The following is a 21,021-nucleotide window of genomic DNA, read 5'->3' as shown; positions in this document are numbered from 1 at the left end:
TCAACTTCTAAGATTGCACTGAAACTTCAAAGGCACAAATCTCGCGAAGAAAGTATCCATCCATGTTTGCCAATTATTTCTCCAGTTTTGTGCCTTTGAAAACGTGAGTAGGGGCACAAGTCGGCCATTGTGACGGCCATCTTTGGATTCCGAGATGTTTCACTTTAACATAAATTATTATTATTATTTCATTTTCATTTTCATTTTGCAGCGTTTGGTGGGGCAATGAGAGCGCAAGTCAGTCCAAAGCCGGGGGAAGGGATAGGTAATGGCCGTAATAGTCTATGCGGACCACTTGAACACCATCGGAAAGGATAAGAAGGGTTGGGGTAGGGTATAGGGAATGGAGAAGACTTGACACAGTAATGCGATTAATGCTGCAAAATGTAAATGTGCTGAAAGCAATTTAATTTGAGTTTTGAAGTTAGATTTGACTTATTAAAATTCCAAATAGATCGGCCATTGTACAAGTAAGAAAGAATATGCTGATCGCTTTCTAGAAATTTTATAAACAACAAAATAATAACAATATGAGAGTGATGCTAAGGGCTGCTGATGGCACAATGCGACGCTTTAGGAGATTTTGATACTGATTGAAAATTACTATACAGAGCGCAGTTCAATCGATGGTGATAACTTTACAAACTTTATCTGTTTTTGCACTGATTGACGATGCTGATTTATATAATAATATTTGATATTATTAGTTCATTTGTTTGTGTGATCTAAGTGTTAATAATGGAAAAAAATTACATACCCTTTATAATAATACTTCCCTGATCAGAAATATTATATTTTGAGCACCCTTTTCGAAGCTATTCTATCCAGGTATCCATGTACTGCTTTCAATCCTGAAATTATTCTTATTTTGCATGCTCATGCATTATATTAGTGATGATCATAATCATGCAACAGATAAGAAGGAGAGAAAAAGAGAATATAGGAACAGTGATTAGTAATGAGTTAATTATGTAGTTTTGTTAGAATTATAAACAATTAAACAGTAGTAATGAATAGCTTTTAAAATGACTTTGCAGCATAGCTGAGCCTTTCGGATCGTAAGACCGATGTATAAAAATAGTTTGTTTCGAAATTGTCCGCGTGGTCTTCTAGTGCCCCTATTAGATAAGAATCAGTCATAGACATACATACCGAATGCTCGCCATGACCCTATGACCAACATTTGTATATGTATAGCCTTAGCTGATGTGGCTTTTCTAATAGGTAGTTCTTTCACTCATTGATTGTCTTCAAAACCTTGTCAAGTATAGAAAATTGATTTTATTTCATTTATTACTACATTGAAGCTACATTGTTCTTATTATGTATTAGGTATTATTTTATGTTTTTATCACTATTGATATTATCAAGGCCAAAATTCCCAGTGAGTGAAGAATTTTATAGTACTAGAACACCATAGAAGATCGCTAAACATTACCTAATCATGGAACGGCTTTTTGCTCTATTATTTTAGGTAGATGCTATTGATCTCCCTTTGCTCCTATCCGCAACCCGGTGCACGCGCCCTGTTGGTTTTCGAAAACCTCGTAGAAGATTACAAACCGTCAATGGCATTCCTAATTACTACCCCACATTGCACATTCAAGGGTCTGATTGTGCTCCTAACCTACCCTCAGTTGGTAATCTTCTCGCCAGTTTGAAATTATATTTTCCCGAAGAGAAAGTAATTTTGATGAGTGATAGCCTAGTGCAGCCCAACTGCATAGTACAGTAGTTTAACCAGAATTTTTAGGTCAGAAGATAAAATCTAAATTTTGTAATAAAAAGGTTGCCATTGCTTTGAAATTCACCCAACATCTAATCAAAACTACTAACAACAGCGATCAATTATCAAAATTCATCGCTCCCTGGAAAATATAATCCCAAGCCCAGGGATAAATTATTATTATTATTATAGCTTTATTAAGGAGATTTTCAGCCCTAGGCTGGTTCATCTCCGTGTTAACATAAATGTATATTTAACTTTAATTATAACACACGTGTTTATTCCATCCAGTATGAATCGAAATTATTGCAAATCGTTCCCTATAATCTTCGATTTTGATTAGGTTTTACACATGTTTTCGGTATGAAAGAATAAGAGTTTTCCATAGAAAAATCAATAATTTTGACTCAAGAATAACTTCTGGAAATGGCCTATAATTTTTTTCATTGTAATATATTCGAAAAATTCCAGCTTCGAAATTGTTTTTTAGGAGAAAAATATTCACTACAACTTTTTAATAAAACATTGTACTTTAATTTATATTTTTCATAACGGTGATGATTGTTGGATCTAGATGAAAGACGTGAGAGATTTACACCAAGTTTGGCAGCTAGGCTGTGAAAATTGAGTTCATACTATATGAGCCACATCGAAAAAGAAAAAAGCAATTATTCATCTATAACAAGATCTTCATCGAGAATTAACCCGCCCTCGAATGTCGCGATTTATAAGATGAGCTGGAAACGGTACTAAGTACCGAGCAACATCCTATATAAACTACCACCAAAAGAAAAAAAGGAAAATTCTGGCGTCACCCAGCCATTTCGCCCACCATGTATGAACACGGCACCTGTTTCTCACTATGAACTTGTGAAGATGTAACTATATATGTATCTATGCAAGCTATGCATTTTCGAAACGAGCACACTGCAGACTTGGAATGCCAGTCAACTAGCACGTGTCAATTGTCCGGGGGACGGTTCGGTTCTCGACTCGATGGAAAAATGAATTAGTGTTCTAGTTTTCCGTCTATATCATTCTCAATTAGATGAGCATACAAATGACATTCTACATACATGGTATGACCATTCACAGTTAGGGAGTGGGTAAAGTTTCAAGACTAAATGCAATTTGGCCAATTGCTCCTCGCAATCTATCTTCTATAACAGGTATTCCCAATCGGTGGTTCACGAATCTGTAGGGGGCCGTGACGACTTCTTAGAGGTCCACAAAACCATCGAAAATAAGTGACGCTTTTCATCATTGATGAATAGATATGAGGAGCCTCTTACCTCGCTTGTTTTGCAAGTGGGGTTAAAATATTTGATGTTCAAAATATTTTGAAAATATTACTGATAAAACACATGTCAAAAGGACATTGCAAGCCCAAGTTTGCAACATTGGTTCCGCATGATTTTTTTTCCAGTGCATGAAAAAAAAACTTGTTTCGTTACTAGGGGTATCCATAGGAAATTCCTGACATATCCTAATCAATCTTTGGCAGATTTTACCAGCTCCCTGGTAATACCCTTGAAACTTCTATTAAAATTTCCTTAACGCATCATTGACGGTATTGAAGAAATTCGAAATTATTCACTAGTTCCATATGTTTTAGAGGACTTCTGTTAGTTGGCTCCCAAAAAACCTATAAGTTAATTTGTTGAAATATGCAAAGCATCATGCAGAGGTGATGCTTGGTGAATACCTAACCTATTTAAAGAAAATTTTCTGGTAATAACTTCGTGGATTTGTTGGAACCCTTAGGAGTACTAGAAGAAATCTTATGAAAATATTTGTTGATGGTTCTCGAAGAACATCGTGATCTGAGAATGTCTTTGCTGGGGGAAGTTTTTGTTGAAATCTTCTCAACTACCTGATTGTTTGTAGGAATTTAGTAAGAACCATTCCAGAAATTCTTTATCGAAGCCTTAAAAAAATGTTTCCTAGACTTATGCCTAAATTCTTAGAGTACTTAGCGAAATTCTTGCAGTATCTGAATTACAAACGTGACTTTTAGGTGTGCCTGCCATGGATATCAGTTGATTCATAATGAGATCTTGAGAAGGCTTCCATAAACACTCATTTCGAGGACATCCACTTACAGGAGCCCACGGGATGTTTGTAGAACTTCAAAATAAATCACACCTACAGAAACGTTGGGAACCTCTGTCCTATAAGGTGCGTCCCACGTTGGCAGTGACGCAAATAGATGCAACAGCATCCGACAGGCGAAGATGACATTCGTCATGGAAAAATCAATGCTACGAGTCTCTAGCAAAAGTCCATTTCACAAATCTAGGCCTTCGCATCACCCCAAGCTCGACAAGTGCAATCGACCGAATCCAATGCTATTCTATCCCTGTTTTCTGTTTTTGCCTACCTAGAGGAAAAGCAGACACTCAGTAGGAAGTGCACACTGTTAGATCTCTTATGAACTTGACCTTCGGTATTTGCCCCATACTGGCTCTGAACCGTTCGTTCCCGCAAATATATCCGACGCGGAACAAAAACGAAAGCGCAGAAATAGCGGGAAACCCTCGGTAATAAATTCACTATTTTCATTTTCACTCTCCGCTCTCGCCCTGGGTGCAGCAGCATATGCAGCACGCGCCCTGTGCGAATTTTCCGCTCGCAAGGGCTACCTTGTGGTTGCAATGGCTGTGCTCGAGGGTGCGGCACTATTTTTCGAAAATTCTCAAAACTAGAGGTTCGTGGGTTTTATGGATTCAAATCATATAAAACGAGAAAACACAGAGTGTAAGCCAAAATGATTCATATTTAAAGATGGCGCAGGCAATTGCTTTGTAATTTTCAGCCAATTTATGAATAGTTTTTAGAACATAAAATTTTACAAAAATTATAACTAGCTTTGATTTATTTTTTTTTCCAAATGTTTCATCTTTTTGCGTAAATAATGAACTTCGTTTGATCATAACTTTATAAATACTTATCCGAAGCCAAATCTTTTACATGATTTTTTAAATAATTTGACTTTTTAACAGTGAGAATAGCGTTAGCGTTAGCGTTAGCGTAGTTACGGTATACTTCGTAGATTGGATACTAGCAACATTCATGTTTCTTTTTAATAATCTCATCCTGACTACTTTCAAGAACAAGGCAGGGGAGTATACCTTGTTCAAATCATAAACAAGAATACTAAAAGCATGAATATCGCTATTCCCGGCCACGCCCATCTTTACCGTAACTTGGGATAGGGGAAGGAAATGTAGATGTAGCACTTACTTAATGAGAGGCCACCGACTCAGCGACACCCTCATAAGTGCTACGGAGTTGGAGGTTGGGGAAGGTATATTGTCAGGATTCGCCTAGAAAGCTGGCGATAGACCATAAATATTTGTTGTTTAAGCGTTTTCAAATTAATCTTTTGAATGCCGGCAATCAAAAGAGAAAACAATAGCTTATTTATAGTATAAATAGTATTTCGCGAAATGCTTGTCGATTGTGCAGTAATATTTTTGCTCAATAACCAGTAAAAAGCAAAACGGATCCCTCCAGGGTAATCGGATTGTATAAAATAACGATACGCGTAAAAAAAATCACGCCTATTGAAAAACTGTACTGTGTCCATTGAAAATTTGACTTTTTAACAGTGAGAATAAAACATAAAGTGTGGGGCTTGGTGGTCTAATAACTACCGCTTCTGCTCGGTAAGCAGAAGATCGTGGGTTCAATCCCAAGCTCCTTCCTTATGCAGACTGCTTTGTAAATGCATCTTGTTTTTTTATTTGCAATTTGTACATATCTATCGATATCTTTCACTCTTTCATCTTTCACTTATGTTTTAGCAATCGCTCTAATCTGAAACGGACATTATCGACTAATGGAAGTTGTGTTATGTTTCGGAAAATTTGTAAATTGAAAATATTATATGTTATATTTTTGGGGCCCAGATAGCCGTAGCGGTAAACGCGCAGCTATTCAGCAAGACCAAGCTGAGGGTCGTGGGTTTGAATCCCACCAGTCGAGGATCTTTTCGGGTTGGAAATTTTCTCGACTTCCCAGGGCATAGAGTATCTTCGTACCTGCCACACGATATACACATGCAAAAATGGTCATCGGCATAGTAAGCTCTCAGTTAATAACTGTGGAAGTGCTCATAAGAACACTAAGCTGAGAAGCAGGCTTTGTCCCAGTGGGGACGTAACGCCAGAAAGAAGAAGAATATGTTATAGCAATGAATTCCGATTGACAAGCAAACAAATTTGTGTGTTTTCAATAATTATTATTTCTACTCAAACATGTACAATGATTTTCTACAAAAATAGGTTAAAAAAAAGGTTTAAATAATACAAATTGAAAGCAACTAGATATATGCTTTCAATTTTTATTACTGGCAATCAGGGTTGAAACCTATTTTTTGTGTTTTTGAAGGTGTAATCAAGTATTTATCTTTCTACTCAAATATACGCACTGTTTCTGCACAATCAAATCATGAAAAGAAATTACATACATATTCACTTAAAATAGCGGATTCATACGGCAAAAAATATATATCATTGCATTGAAAATTGACAAAATCAAAGTAAGTGGCATGAAAATTTAGGGATTTTAGTAAAAAATATAAATGTAAGGATAAAACAATATTTGAAAAAAAAATGAGAGTATAATCCAAAATTTATATTTCTTTTCAAACATGTCAACTGGACATGTACAATTCAGTTTATACCAAAAAAAAACCACACTGCCCATAAACGCATAATTGTCTCATGTACATAGGTAATACAGCAAACATGGGACTGACATGCGTTTATGGGCAGTACATGTCATAGCTTTTAAATTTAATTTATAGACCAACAGGACCGTCTCTGGTTCTAGCAAATGCTATGAATGAATAGTGTGTGAGTGTGATAGATTGAGAGTGGAAGATAGAAGCAAGTGAAAGATACAACTACAAAGTACGAGAAAAGGGACGGGCCTGGGATTGAACCCATGACCTTTTCATATGAAGCAGAAGCGGTAACCATTAGACCACCAATCCCGTCACTTGTCAGTGCTTTGAATTTTGGTTCATAGACAAACAGTTAACAAAAAAGGTATTTTCTAATTATTATAAATAATTTAAATTCAGAGTGTAATCAAGAATTTATGTTTCAGTTCAAGCATGTTCTCTGCAATTCTGCAAGCAAATTTGTGTTGAGAAATGTCAAAAATGTCTCATTGAACAACATTGCAGAAGGATATTTTTCACTGGGACGTTCTATTCAAGAGAAATATACTGATCTAGATGAATTATAAGTTATCTAGTTCAAATCCAAAGAGACCAATATGTAGTGCAACTAATTCCAAAATACTTTTTCGGAGATTCCAAACCTCTAGCATGGACATCAAGAGCTCTAAAGGTTTTGGCATGCGACATCCGCGATCTACACAAATCTGCCTTGTTAGGAATACCCAAGTTTTTTTTTTTTTTTTTTGTTATACATGCATAATTTGTCTAGTTATCAGGGGAATGTTGGGTTTGAAATATCTTAAATTATAAAATTTACTATAAAATTTTGTGTTGGTTTATTTGCGCTAAGAGAAATTTGAGCACCCCTAGGAACATTTTTTTCCTACCATGACAAGCTATGGAGTGTGGACCCGAGATGCGTAAAAAATCGGTTGAACAGTTGTTGAGATATGGCTGATTGAAATTTTATGTACAACTGATCCCGGGACCCTTAGTGTTAAGCATCCAAGGTTGACCATTTTGGAAAAACAAAAAAGCTGCAAATGTTTTGTCGAATACTGTTTTTATAATTTTTTGCTAAAAAAATACTTAAACATTTGAAACCGTTGAAGAAAATATTTTGCGCAGGGAAAATAGCCTTCCAGTATTTATTTTCATTCGAGGGGGCAAACCTAGTACCAGAGGTACGTCTAGGAACATCTAGTGCGTTCTCGAGAATTCATAGGAAATTCGTAAATTTGAATTATACAAAAATAAATCTTCTCTGTGTATCTAAACTTAGACCATGATTCCCCAAAAAGGCAAAGTTCAATAGCCAACCTATTATTTTTTAAAGAATTGTTTTCAAATTATGCGTTTGACATAGCCTATGAATGATGCCTGAAAAAAATCTTGATCTGGTGAAACTCTACTTGAATCTAAGGAGAATGAATGAGATGAATATGATGAAGAGGTATTTTTGATATAAACCTCATATCTCACAAAAAATAATTTAGTTCTCCCTTATTGAGATTGACAATAATAAACATGACCAAAATTTGAAGGAGCATATTCTCAGGAATGCATTAAACATTTTGCTAAGAATATCATCAAGAAGCAATCGAAAATCTGCCTAAGAATACCTAATCAGTATCTCCAGGAATCCGCCGAATAGATAGTCATAATCGCCTCTATTTCCGTTGAAATTCTTGCAAAGATATCATCATGAATCAACCATTTATCAAGCATTGCATCAGAACTGTTCCAGCAATCCCTAGGCATGTTTTTAGGAGCTTTTAGAGATTCTAAATGATGTCCCCAGAGATATTTTCAGGAGAGCAAAGATTTCTCGCGTTCCTTTTCAAAAAGACCTACCTAACGTTGAGAGACTATCTTAATTTACTTTATCTTTAATACATAACTGGGCCACATTAACCTCTTCTGTTGCATTTTTTGTATGAAAAGCTAACCAAGGACATTGTCTTTCGATCTATAGTGAACAACTTTCCAATAGATCAAGTAATGTACTGTGACAGTCTTCCCAAATAAAAACCTAACAAGTTGATTCAGGCGGTTTCGTATTCTCCTACACACTCGGTTACCAATAATGGCTTTCAGGGCGAGATCACAAGTTATTCAAGAAATCTTCGATTTCATCCAGGGTTGAGAACGATGGTACAAAATAGACAGACAGAACATAGTTGAAATCCACGCTTATCAATTTATACTTATCTTGTATTGTTGTATGGAATAGTAAAATCCTTTGTTTTTTTCATATAGTTATCACTAAATGTTACCTAAAATGTGGATCTTAGTAGATCTGCTTGAATAAATCATTTGTTGAAGCCTCAAGGGTCTTGTGATTTGTACCAAGAAGTTCCATATGTGACCGTAGAAATTTATCCTTCCACGTGGATGTCAACCGTTCTCTGTCTTTCTGCTTTGTGCCATTATTTGCACCTAAGTTTGAACCGAAGTTTAAACCAAAGCACACATGTACCGGGTTTGACTCGTTACACTGGTACAGAGACGAAGCGCGTTCGCGGTTCAACACAAGTTGCAAGGTTTAAACCAAAATTTAACATCGGTTCTGTTCATGGGAAGACTGCACTGTTATGATCGAAAGAGTGCGAAAGAGGAGAGAATTTCTCATTATTACATATTTCCTGTAGTAAAGTTACGCGAGATTTTTATTTTTGGCAAAATCCTAGCCTGCGCGAGTTGTCAGGCAACTTTAAAAATCTTCTAGTTTCGCACATAAATTTCACAACAATACATGTTTTTCCGGTGCGTTCTGAAATTATCCGAAGTATTTCCCAATTAAATGGAATTCTCGGTTTTTCCCCGACATTCTGGAATTGAATAGTACACATGTTTTTTTCAATACATGCCAAAAATTTTGTTTTTAAATAACTATAATCATTGCTAAATCGTTTTTGAAGCTTAAAAAAACAATAATTAGTTTCACCCTTAAGGTGAAACAGTTTGGAATCAACTTCTACGATTGCACTAAAACTTCAAAGGCACAAATCTGACGAAGAAAGCATTTTTTTGAAAAATAACATAGTTATGTAGACTTTACTGGAAATCATATTTTATAACCTGAAAATTTACGTCCAATCGCTTGCACCACATATAAGTCTTAATATTTTTGGCTCAAACTTTGAGTGTTCTCTTTTCATGCGATTTGAATTCAGAGGAGCACGAACGGTTTCGAGAACATTCGAAAAATAAGCCGCACCCTTATGCGCTCCCATGAGTGGAAAACGATCGTGTTGAAGCGAAAACTGCAACAGGAAGGAAAGTGGTTTCGAATGTGTCAGTAGTATTTGTGTGGGTTGACAGGGCCGATAGGGCGGTGGGTTGTTGTTCCATGAAAAGGGCGGGCAGTAGCCCCCCGTCGTAAGCGAAGCAACGCAAATGAAGTTGGCACAAAACGCCACAATGCAACCGCTATATGCAACTGGCAGCGTTGTCGCGGCTGTCGAATGGCTATGATGTTTTATTTCTATACGTTATGCGATACGTGAAGGTGACTGGTATTTCGTTAATTCTATATGTACTACATCGACGATCACCTTTAACCTTTCAATGAAGAAAAATATAAAGCTCTATATTCCATCAAGTGACGCCGCAGCCTTTCTCGATGTTAGATTTAACTTTGAAATACTACCCCGGATTGGTTGAAAAGGCTACAAAATTGTAAACTGCTCACAAAATCACTACAAGATGGCAATCAGACTCTGTCCCAGTTGGAACATAATGCCAGAAAGAAGGGAAAGCAGTTTTCTAGTACAGTCGACTCTCCACATCTCGATGTTCTACATCTCGATATCTCTCCCTATGTCGATGATTTCATAAGTCCCTTCAGTCTGCATACATTTTCACTCTCCATATCTCGATATCCTCCTTATCTCGATATCTCCATATCTCGATGTGTTCCTGTTGATTTTTCGTTCTCAATTTTCTCTCCGTATGTCGATGTGACCAATATCGAAGGTTACTAGACCAAAGTTTTGGGATTCAAAACAAATTAGGGACGCAAAATGACGTTTATTTGTATATTACTTTCTTGACAACGAAGTGTTTTTCAATCTAGTATTTATCAAAAAATTGTTCTTTGTCTCGATCTCTCCCTATCTTGATGGTCCCTTCGATATCGAGATGTGGAGAGGCGACTGTACTTTATCTTTGCATTCTGTTGGTTGATGATGATTTATCCATACGGGTTCTGCTTATGCATAGGGTTGGTTCCAAAAATGTTTCTAAAAGTTTGGAAGACTTTTAGAAACATTCGTTTAGGAATTATACTAAGAATATATTCCAGAAACTGTAGCTTGTACAATAATGATATACTTACAAAGTTGTGTACCTTTGAATTTAAAAGTTGTGTACCGTAATCTGGGGTATCATTGATCAGCGGGGTAACATTGATCGGAATGACTCATCTCGTAATAAGTTAGTATCATCATTTATTGATGAAACATTTCTAAAGCATGAATGTTGCTTCTCTTTCTTATATTTATGAGCTATTAAAAATTAAGATTTTTGCAAACATTGCGTTAACTTTATGCGTAAATTTGTCAAGTTTGCGAAACAATGATTTCAATGGTTAAGGATGACACTACCAAACATTCATGTCTCACATAGGTTCTGCAAGCGATATGATCAAGGAAAATGCGGTTATCACTAAAAATGGCATCGCCAAAAACGATTCCGTTGTTAAAACTTTTATAAGTATGTTCAATTAGGCAACATTAACGAATTACTGTTAAGAATGTAAAATTCCCTTAGGAAATTGCCTACCTTTAGGCGTATTCCGCTGTTCGAGATTTTTTTAATATTAAAATAACTCAAAAAGTAATTGAGATGTAAGCGTTTGGACGTCATATTCGGCTTCAGGGGCCATGATTTAAGTAAGTAACGACATTTTCAATATTACCGAACGTTGTTTCCATGGATGATCAATGTTACCCCATATCACCTAAATGAAAAAATCACATAAAACATTTTTGTAAACATGCTTAGATCTTTCATAAAACAAAATACAGTATATAGTCACGAGCTATGGATGGCAGTACTGGTTTTAAAAATATAAAACTCAGAACATTTGCATTTTTGAATTAAATATTTAAGAAATTTCCAAAAAACTGATCAATGTTACCCCGGATTACGGTACCTATGAAAATCCATGAGCTTTCTGTGAAAGGACCGATAACGAATACAGATTATCAATCCATCAGAACAAAGTACATGATTACAAGTAGCGACAGAGGCACTGTTGTTGGTGCTGAGGTAGTGTTTGAATTTGTTGAATAATTAACCTTTGTGGTACATACGTGCAATTGTTCCATAATAAACATTCCAAGGTTTGCAAATATGTACTGACAAACGTGACGTCATGTTGGTTAACTGTTAGATGAATTACAAAGCCAAAATTTGCGCAATTAAGTGGAGCTTAATTTGGAGGCTATTATTTGACTATTCCCTAGATGGTACAACATACTGTAAACGTTTAACCACAAGCCAACCTCATGTAGACATATCTTTGCCATTTTTTCGCAAATTGCCGTTCAAAGCAACTAGAAGCGAGCACAAATGGATGGAGAAATTGCATTCAATCACGAAAGTGCCAACCGAGGAAGCAATAAACCAAAACCTATCAACCTAGAAATAAAATCCTAAAATAGTGCCAAAAAAGCGCCTTTGGTAAAAGGGGTTTGCAAGTAAACCCACGTGCCTGGGGCGACGAAATGCCGCTACCAGCGTTGTATTTTTTGCCACATTTTACAAGCTGCTACCGGATTGCTTCTTCTAGTAGCATCTACAAGTTGTACACGAGACTTTTGATGAATTATGACGCCGTCTTGTGTTTCGCTCGCTTCTTTCGGCAACCGAACCCGAAATCAGCTTATTTTGGAAGGGATGGCATGTGCTCATGTCCGCTTTCGGAACAAAATGTCAAGATGTCATATCACGGCTAACATCGTCTAATGCATTTTGTATGACGGCTGATAATACATGCCTGCTAAGCTAATATGCACTTTATCAAATTAGTCAGTTCGCGAACGAACCTGTCTCAGTGGACAGAATTGTGAAAAATTAAGTTGTAATTTTCAGTTTACCTCTACTGCCGAATAGAACCAATAAAATGTTCAACAAATGCTACAATCCTTATCTACATAGGTATCCACTCCACTCAATGGCCCGTCTGACTAAAATTACATAACCACTAACGGGGAAGCGGATATCGAAATAAAGATAACTAGCGACGAGGATAGACGATTAAACTGTTCATGCGTAGACTCGTCTTTGAAGCATTTCATTACACAAACGAACAATTTTGCCCGATGACGACGATGCCATGCCGTCACCTATTTTTACACGAAACGCGTGTAGGTAATGAGTGACGTACACCCAACCGAAAATATTAAGCGATTATGTTTAGGAGGACATCACGACAGATGTTGAATGTGTAACAATTATATGCAGAATTGTTTACTCTATTTTGTACACAATTCATCACTGCAGAATATTTACAATAGGTCACCAAATTCAGAAATCAAATACATTCAAGTTTACGTTTACCAAATAACCTAAAATCAGTTTACATTAATACTATATTAATAACTTTCTGAAAAGAATCAGCTTTGAACAACCCATAGAAAAAAGAAAGTTTTTGAAATTAAATTTGAAAAGGAAAATCAGTGGTATATTGATTTTTGTTTGGAAAAGTTGTTCAAGTTTTATTAGATTGCCGAGCAACCGCCCACTCAAGATCTTTTGTTCTTAAATTAATATACAGTACAGAGAGTAAGTTTAGATGATATGCAAAACAGATCGAAATAGCGATAATTGGTAAATTTCTTATATAAAACAGGCTACATGACCAAATTGAGGGATAAACTTCAACTTTTATTAGAAAAAAAGGGTTGATAGCGACTGAGTGTCTTGGGAATGGGAATGGGAGACCCCTTTTCCGAGAAAAGAGACTGAACAAGGGATAGAAAAACAAAAGCAATGATAGCAGGAATCAGGATATAACAATTTGATTACTCATTGGGCCAGACATTTCTCTAAGAATACGTCTAAGATTTTTTTTAGGAATCCCTTGTGACATTGCTCAGAGCTGGTAGCGACAAGTGGTGTCAAAAATTGTTTTTTTTTTTTATGCAATTCCGATGCAAATCAATCAACTTTTCATTCAAGAGATGCACAAAATAACAGCCTGCTTTTCCTACCAACAAAAACAATGCTGAAAAGTGCTAGTTTCCAGCACTCTTTTCGGGGCATCAACCAAATATCCAAGTATTTGCTGCTATAGCATCTGATTCCATATCTGATATGCGATCCGAATCCGATAAGGCAACGTCCATTTATTCCGAAACGCTAAATTGAAAAATTTTCGACTCTCTCCCCCCCATCCGTAACGCTTTTTGTATGGAAAATTTCAAATTTTTGTATGAGACGTAACGCTTGAACATACTCGCCCCTCACACACAGAGTTTCTATCATAAATATCCTGATCAGCTAATTGTTCATTTTATTATGGAATTACATGCACTGCGTATGTAAAAGCATACTATAACAATAGAAACAAACCAAGCTAAAAGTCGTGTTTCTCAACTTTTTATGGAATTCCATTCATAACTTCTGGGAATTTTCAGCGGATTCTTCAAAATACTGAGCGAAATCTGAATATTTCTATCGGACATCAGGGGTTCCTTGCGAAACCCTGAGAATGTACAATTAGTTGATTGAGATGCTATGCAAAATCTGTCGATTCCTTGTAAACTCCTAAGATTTCTAAGACGTGTGTGAGTTTCCTGCAGATTGCTGTGAATTTCTAGTTGTATTTTGAATGTTTCTGGCCAAATTTTGATGATTCTGAAAAGGTTCCCAGCGGAATATGATGATTGCTAGTGGAAGTTTGAAAATTTCCATCTGAGAATAGGGTCCTGCAGCACTGTCGCAATTTTAGTACCAAACACTTAATTTTAGGCCAGAAACACATGTTCACTCAATTTTTGAATAATTTTCGTTGGTTTAAGCCAAAAAAACATTTTTTACGTTTTTTTTTTTGAGATTTTGTCACACCCCTTGATTTAAAGTCAAATTTTGAGTTTATTTTGTTTTCCGTGTCCCTTCCGAAATGTCAGATAGGAACTACTTCAGTGTTAAAACTAAAAAAAACTTGAGGAGAGAATGTTGATGCCATCGTTGGGGATTCCGCTGCGATATTGCTGAACATTATCAATTGGGTCCTAAAATGTTTAATGAATTCTTGTTTTTATTAAATAATACGAAAAAGCATGTTCTTGCAACTACTTTAGCAAATTTTCCAGCTCAAATAACGCCTATAACATATTTAAAATTTAATTTAAAAAAATGTTCCATATATGAACTTTGACACTTTTGATCATGTTTGACGTTCACTTTGTCAACAAAAATGCCACAGGGCTTATATTTTTAACACTGGGGTTGTTCCTATCTGACATTTCGGATGGGACACGGAAAACAAAATAACAAATTTGAGTTTAAACCAAGGGGTGTAACAAAATCTCAAAAACAATAAAAAAATGTTTCATTGACTTTAACCAACGAAAATCATTTATAAATTGAGTAAACATGTGTTTTTAGCCTAAACTAAAGCGTATCAAAATTGGGACAGGGCTTTAGGTCTATAGATTTATAGCATAGTCCTATCCTACGGAAACCCGCTTCGAAGTGAACCGTTTGGAAGCTTGGCCATCATTTGGATCTATAATGATGATGTAACAACGTCCAAATGAAATTCTTGAAATTAAAAAAACTGGTTCCGAGTTTGGCACTGTTCCGTTTTTGTCAACGGAAAATTTTGACTTTGTTGCCAAAAAACGGAATCCCACTGTAGAAAACTTGGACTAACTTCAAGAAAAAATGACTGTGACTCGGTGTTTTTGGCCAGAAAAGTGAAAAAGGGACTATTTGTCGGAAAAGCGGACTTGTATAGAAATGTTTTAAAAAGAGACTTTTTAGTGACTTTTGCTTAAAAATGTGAACAAATCACTAAAAAATACTCGCTATCATCCTGCAGTGCTACAAGCATTACTGCATTTTTTTATGATGTTAACCAAGACTCTGCCCAACCCAAGTAACCAGAAAGCACGATAATGCGGCACGGTAACAGCATTATATGCGCATATAGGGTAATCTTTTGATGCATGTCAGTTTTATATACGCATATAATGCTATTATAATGCTAGAAAAGGCGAAATAGTGTGCCATTGTAGTGCAAAGATATAACCGTGCTTCTCTGCACCACTAATGCTGATATAAGACCACGTGAGAAACCTCAGTTGTTTTCGCCAGGTTTTTAGGGCGAATATTTTGTGCTACGCACGCGCATGCGGCCAAACAACTGGTACACGAGGTAAATAAATGAATTAATGAAAACGGAAACCTCGAATAGTATGCAAAAATGTAATAAAATGATTCAAATTGCACTTCTCCGTATCAGACTTATTCATTTTGGTGGCATCCATCCTGTCGAGGACTTGCAATTGCCACATTTTGATCCTCGTTTTATGATGATGAAATTCCTCATTTTGCGTCTCGAACCTGCGACACCCGTATTGTTGAGTTGTTGAAGTCCTGCTCCTTTGCTCCTTCGGTCACATAAGATGAATAGTATTGGAAAGAAAAGTGGCCAATTTAAACCATCACTTTTCCCCGTCATAAAACCTGCAATTGTAGTAGTGAGAAGATTTATGTTTGACTCCCTCTTACCACTATATGCAAACACAAAGCACGTGGTATATCTGTCAAAACACTGAATGGCATTTAAACATGCCCTGTATGCGAATATAAAGCCAATATAGTGCTTATTTAATGCCTAGAAGCATTAATGGTGCCGTAATAGGGTTTCTATGCAGCGGAAGTGCTGTTATAAGGTGTGTAAGCATTTGTAGTGCTATTATAATGCATGAACGCATCTATGATGCTGATAAAGGGCCTATTATTAGTGCTTATGGTTACTTGGGAAGGTATCCATCGAATATTACTCATATTCAGGGATTGAATCCTGAAAAAATTGAGAGAATCTCTCACGTATCGCTCTTCTCACGTAAGGATTTCTTCTAAGAATATGGTTTTAGATACCTTCAAGAATTCAATCTAGAATATTTCTAAGGATAATCACAACACATACCTTGGAGATAGCATCAGGAACTCCTCCAGATTTTTTCAACGAAAAAAATCAGGAAAGTTATTACTTCTCTAGATTTTTTTTCCAGTAAATATTGCATCGAAATGAAACTTCTAGATCGATTCTTGTGGAAAAAACTGAAAGCGGAGTGGTTCCTGGACCAAATCATAAAGAAATCTCTCACCAATTGAGGAGAAGTGTCTAGAAGAATTTCTGAGGAGATCCCTGGTATCTTGTAAGTATTCCAGGAGAAATCTCTGAAGATATCACTGGAATTTCTGAAGCTTCCTCCAAAGAATCTGCGAAGAAATTTCCGAAGAACTTGTAAAATGGTGCACTAGGATTCACTGCAAGCAAAATAAGGAAAAAGTTACTTATGAGACCATTTTGCTTAAATTAAAGGCTTTAGATATCTTCCATTAAAAATATTGACCAAGTTTAAAAAAGGGCCCTGCGAAGGATATGGTTTTTGAATTATTAAAAATATTTCAAAATATGTCTGTTTTTTTTGCCCCTATAAAGTCTATAAAATTTGACAACATGTTGATGGAAAATGTAATTTTGGATAGTCACCAATACATATGCAAAGATGATTGAAAGGTTTCAAAATTTTGCATATGATCGAAAAGGAAACCTTTATGACCATAAATGGTACATTTTTTTCTAAATAAAAATTAGACATTCGTCTATTGGGTGTACAACTGAGGGAAAGATGATATGATGTAGTGTAGACACCGGAAACACGACCAGCTGAAAAAGCTCAAACCATGTAGAGCTGTAAAGTACGTACTTCTGAACGAGTACGACGAAACAAGAAAACCAACACGGTTTTGTTGCTTGTGGAGACGAGTTAAAACATCGTACACCACAACCAGATGGTTGTTCCGCGGTTGTTCATCCATATCGTCGAATAGTCCTCATCGTCGTCATACAGTCCGTGAGTCGTCCAGTCGTCGTACCGCGCTGCCGTTATACGCATAATTGTCCCATGTTCCAAAATATGCAATCGAGAAAAACGCGTTTAAAGATTTTAACACATTCAGGCCTCGTATTGACCAGGTGTGTGATAAATTTAATTAAATTCTTTTCAATAGTATAAAGAATACCGTGTTCATTAGAATCAAGAGTTTGTATCATGGGAAAAAAGTAAATTTAGCTACGAAATTCAAAGTGGGACTGTTATGCCTAGAAATACGGGGTTTTTGGAACATTTCTACGCATAACAGTCCCACTGATAGTAGTGACCAATTATTCGCTAAACATACTGTGGTGGATGGCCCTTCTTACGTATGGATTGTACCGAAAGTAGAGGATGTATATCCTCAAGACTATGTTGAGGCACTCAATGAAGGCTCAAGTTACATGTGCCAAACGAAGCCACATATGGGGAAAAGTAGAAATATGATTTTATTGTTTAGGATGGAAAGCAAAGTTTCCAATTTGTGTGATATTGAGAAAATATATGAGTTAGTGAAAGAAAAAGTGGATGAGTATGTTAGAGAGCTTATAAGATTTAATTACAGTCAACTCTCCCTTACTCGATATTGAAGGGACCATCGAGTTAGGGAGGTATCGAGTTATAGAACACAAAATCAGTGCAAATGCGATCCAAGGGACCATCGAGGTAGCCATGAAAATCAACTTTTACTATGGTTCTCTAACTCGATATCGAGATACGGAATATCGAGTAAGAGAGAGTTAACTGTAATTCCTATATCGACTCTTCCAGCTGCAGGCTTGACAGAAACTCATCTGCAAGGTGATTCTGCGGAGTATTGACTCAGAATTCGCGACACAAATCTTCACACGATTTGACATATCTTTGGACTTCATGAGATTTGATACTTACATCACAAATTAAGTTTTAGATCCGTTGACATATTTGCCACTTGCACCGAAGCATGTGGCCAAGTCATCCAAAATTTCTTGAACTTTTCTTATTTTGATTTGATTTACACCGGCAATATAATGGCCACTTCCTCTGGGGAGCAGGGTATCCAAAACAACCTGTAACGTTATCACGTCATATTACCCTTCTTTAGCCTTGATTTGGGAATTTATGAAGTTTGATGACGCCAGCTGGGTTTCAGAACCGCCAATTTAGTGACCATTTCCCCCCAGGGAACCGGGTATCCGGAACGATCCGACATGTGGTCAAGTTTTTCAAATTAATTTGAATCAGTTTTAGACTAGATTTGAAAACTCATAAAGATTGATATGTCGCAAGCCATGTTTCAGATTCGCCAATATAATGGCCACTTCCACCAGTGAACCGGTATTCGGAACAAACCAGCATGAGGACAAGTCATCGAAAAACGCTTGTACTATTTTTATTTAGACTTGGTTTGCTAATTCATGAAATTGATTTGCCTCCAGCCATGGACTCGAAATTGAAGTGGTTACTGATTCTTTAAGTGGGGTTACTTCAGCACTCCCCGTGAATCCTAAATTACGATTAATTTCGTATCGATGACCGCGGTTCCAAAAACTTGAAAAATTTTGTGATCGACCCCGAAAATTCAACTGAAATTCGTTGAAAGACGGATGAGAAATGAATTTTAATATTGAAAATTTTAATCAAATTTGACATCTGGCCGCATAAGTGATGAATGTACCCCGATTATACAAATACATAAATCCGGTTGTGTTCCAGGTGGGATGTAAAGCCAATGTAAGAAAATATTCAAAACAAATATTTTGTTTGAGATCAGCGCTGCGAGTTGTATAGTGTGACAGTTATGCGTAGAAATACAGTAGTGGGTCAGTTATGCGTGGAAATTCTACAATGGGTCAAATTGACTTGACTTGCTTTTAATTGAGTTTCCGAACAAAGTTAATTTTTGGTAAATGTAAAACTATACGTAAAAATAAACTGTTTGATGACAAAACAAAGTCAAAATGCACAAAGAGTAACATGCGACAATTATGCATATAACGGCAGCGGGTGGTGCACAGTGGTCCAGATTGTTAAAATCATGCCAAAAATACCGCATTGTCAGTCTTTTTTATTTTTATTCATGAAAAGTGCTTTGGGACATTATTTAGGGTTGACGACCCAATTTTGGGGGCCTTCCTTAGCCGAGTGGTTAGAGTCCGCGGCTACAAAGCAAAGCCATGCTGAAAGTGTCTGGGTTCGAATCCCGGTCGGTCCAGGATCTTTTCGTAATGGAAATTTCCTTGACTTCCCTGGGCATAGAGTATCCTCGTACCTGCCACACGATATACGAATGCGAAAATGGCCACTTTGGCAAAGAAAGCAAGCACTCTAAGCTGAGAAGCCGGCTCTATCCCAGTTGGGATGTTAATGCCAAGAAGAAGAAGAAAAAGACCCTATTTTGGGTATAGCCACATTTTTTTGGTTTCTATAGAAAAAACTTGCTGTTTTCTTCTTCTGGGACCAAAACGGACCAGCCTCTGATTGGTCCGCAAAACAGCGTTTCCAGGAATGATTATTGTACGCTAACATCGGCACAGTTGTGACATCCTGTTTAAAATTTTTCCTGCCTATTTCCAAAACTGGACCTCTGTGCGGTGGTGCGTTACGAGCTGATTGATTGTCTGTAGGTACCTCTCTTTACAGCCGCTGGCGCGAAAACGTGCGATCTAACGAGCATTGACGTCACAGCTTCTATCATGTGATTCCCGATGGTGTGCGATGGTGCGGTACGGAAAGAACAGCGAACCCCAATTTCAGACTAGAAAGTGAGCATAACTTATCTGAATAAAAAAAATAAAAATCCTGAGCAAAAATGGCAGACATCAGGCTTTCACGGTCATCATCAGTACCGTTTTTGGTTGAATAGGCAAATATTTCAGTTGAATTAAGATGTTTTTGGCTTTTATGCAAAAAAACCTGAGTAATCCGATACTTTCGATTTGGATTGAATTTGATTGAACTAGCAGATATCAAATTACCCGCATATATAAAGGAGTAATGGCATCTCAATGGGTAACGGTATCTACCATGTTGGCTGTGGTAGATTTACATCACAATATATTTTTTTGGCAAAAGCACACATTTTGTCTCGGGATGAATGACGCTCGGATTGACGTGTAGCAAATGGTTCAACAGGAATCAGTGGCCGTCTAAATGAGACGTTTTATTTGGACATGCAAAAACTTTCCGCTATTTTCAGCGATATTTGTTTTATTGCCGCTTTAATGGTACAAGCGAAGAGTACTTATATCAATTGATGGAAGAAAAAAGTGGCTCGGGTAAAAACAACACAAATAGCAAATTGGCCCGCGAGAAAAAACTCAAATGAATGACGAAATAATTGATTCAATTTCGGCGAGATTTAAGTCAACGTAAGGTAAAATTTGCATTTCTCGAAAAAGTTTTCAAACCGACTCTCCTCTGAAGAGCTAACAAATTTAAATTGTATATTTTGCAGTTGGATTTGAGGGACTAATTGATTTGAAATTTGCGAAAAAGTTACA

The 21,021-nt window shown here is 36.6% G+C and overlaps 1 protein-coding gene across 2 annotated transcripts in view; it reads right to left on the bottom strand.

The window, feature by feature from the left end:
* The window catches only part of LOC5568659 (sodium-dependent phosphate transporter 2), a 104,900-nt gene that overhangs the window by 21,434 nt on the left and 62,445 nt on the right, over window positions 1-21,021 (bottom strand). The window lies entirely within an intron of this gene.

Source organism: Aedes aegypti, chromosome 3 (assembly GCF_002204515.2).
Source record: "Aedes aegypti strain LVP_AGWG chromosome 3, AaegL5.0 Primary Assembly, whole genome shotgun sequence".
In the NCBI taxonomy this organism is placed as follows: domain Eukaryota; kingdom Metazoa; phylum Arthropoda; class Insecta; order Diptera; family Culicidae; genus Aedes; species Aedes aegypti.
Note: the sequence above shows the minus strand (reverse complement) of the source record. Positions and strands in the feature narration are given on the sequence as shown.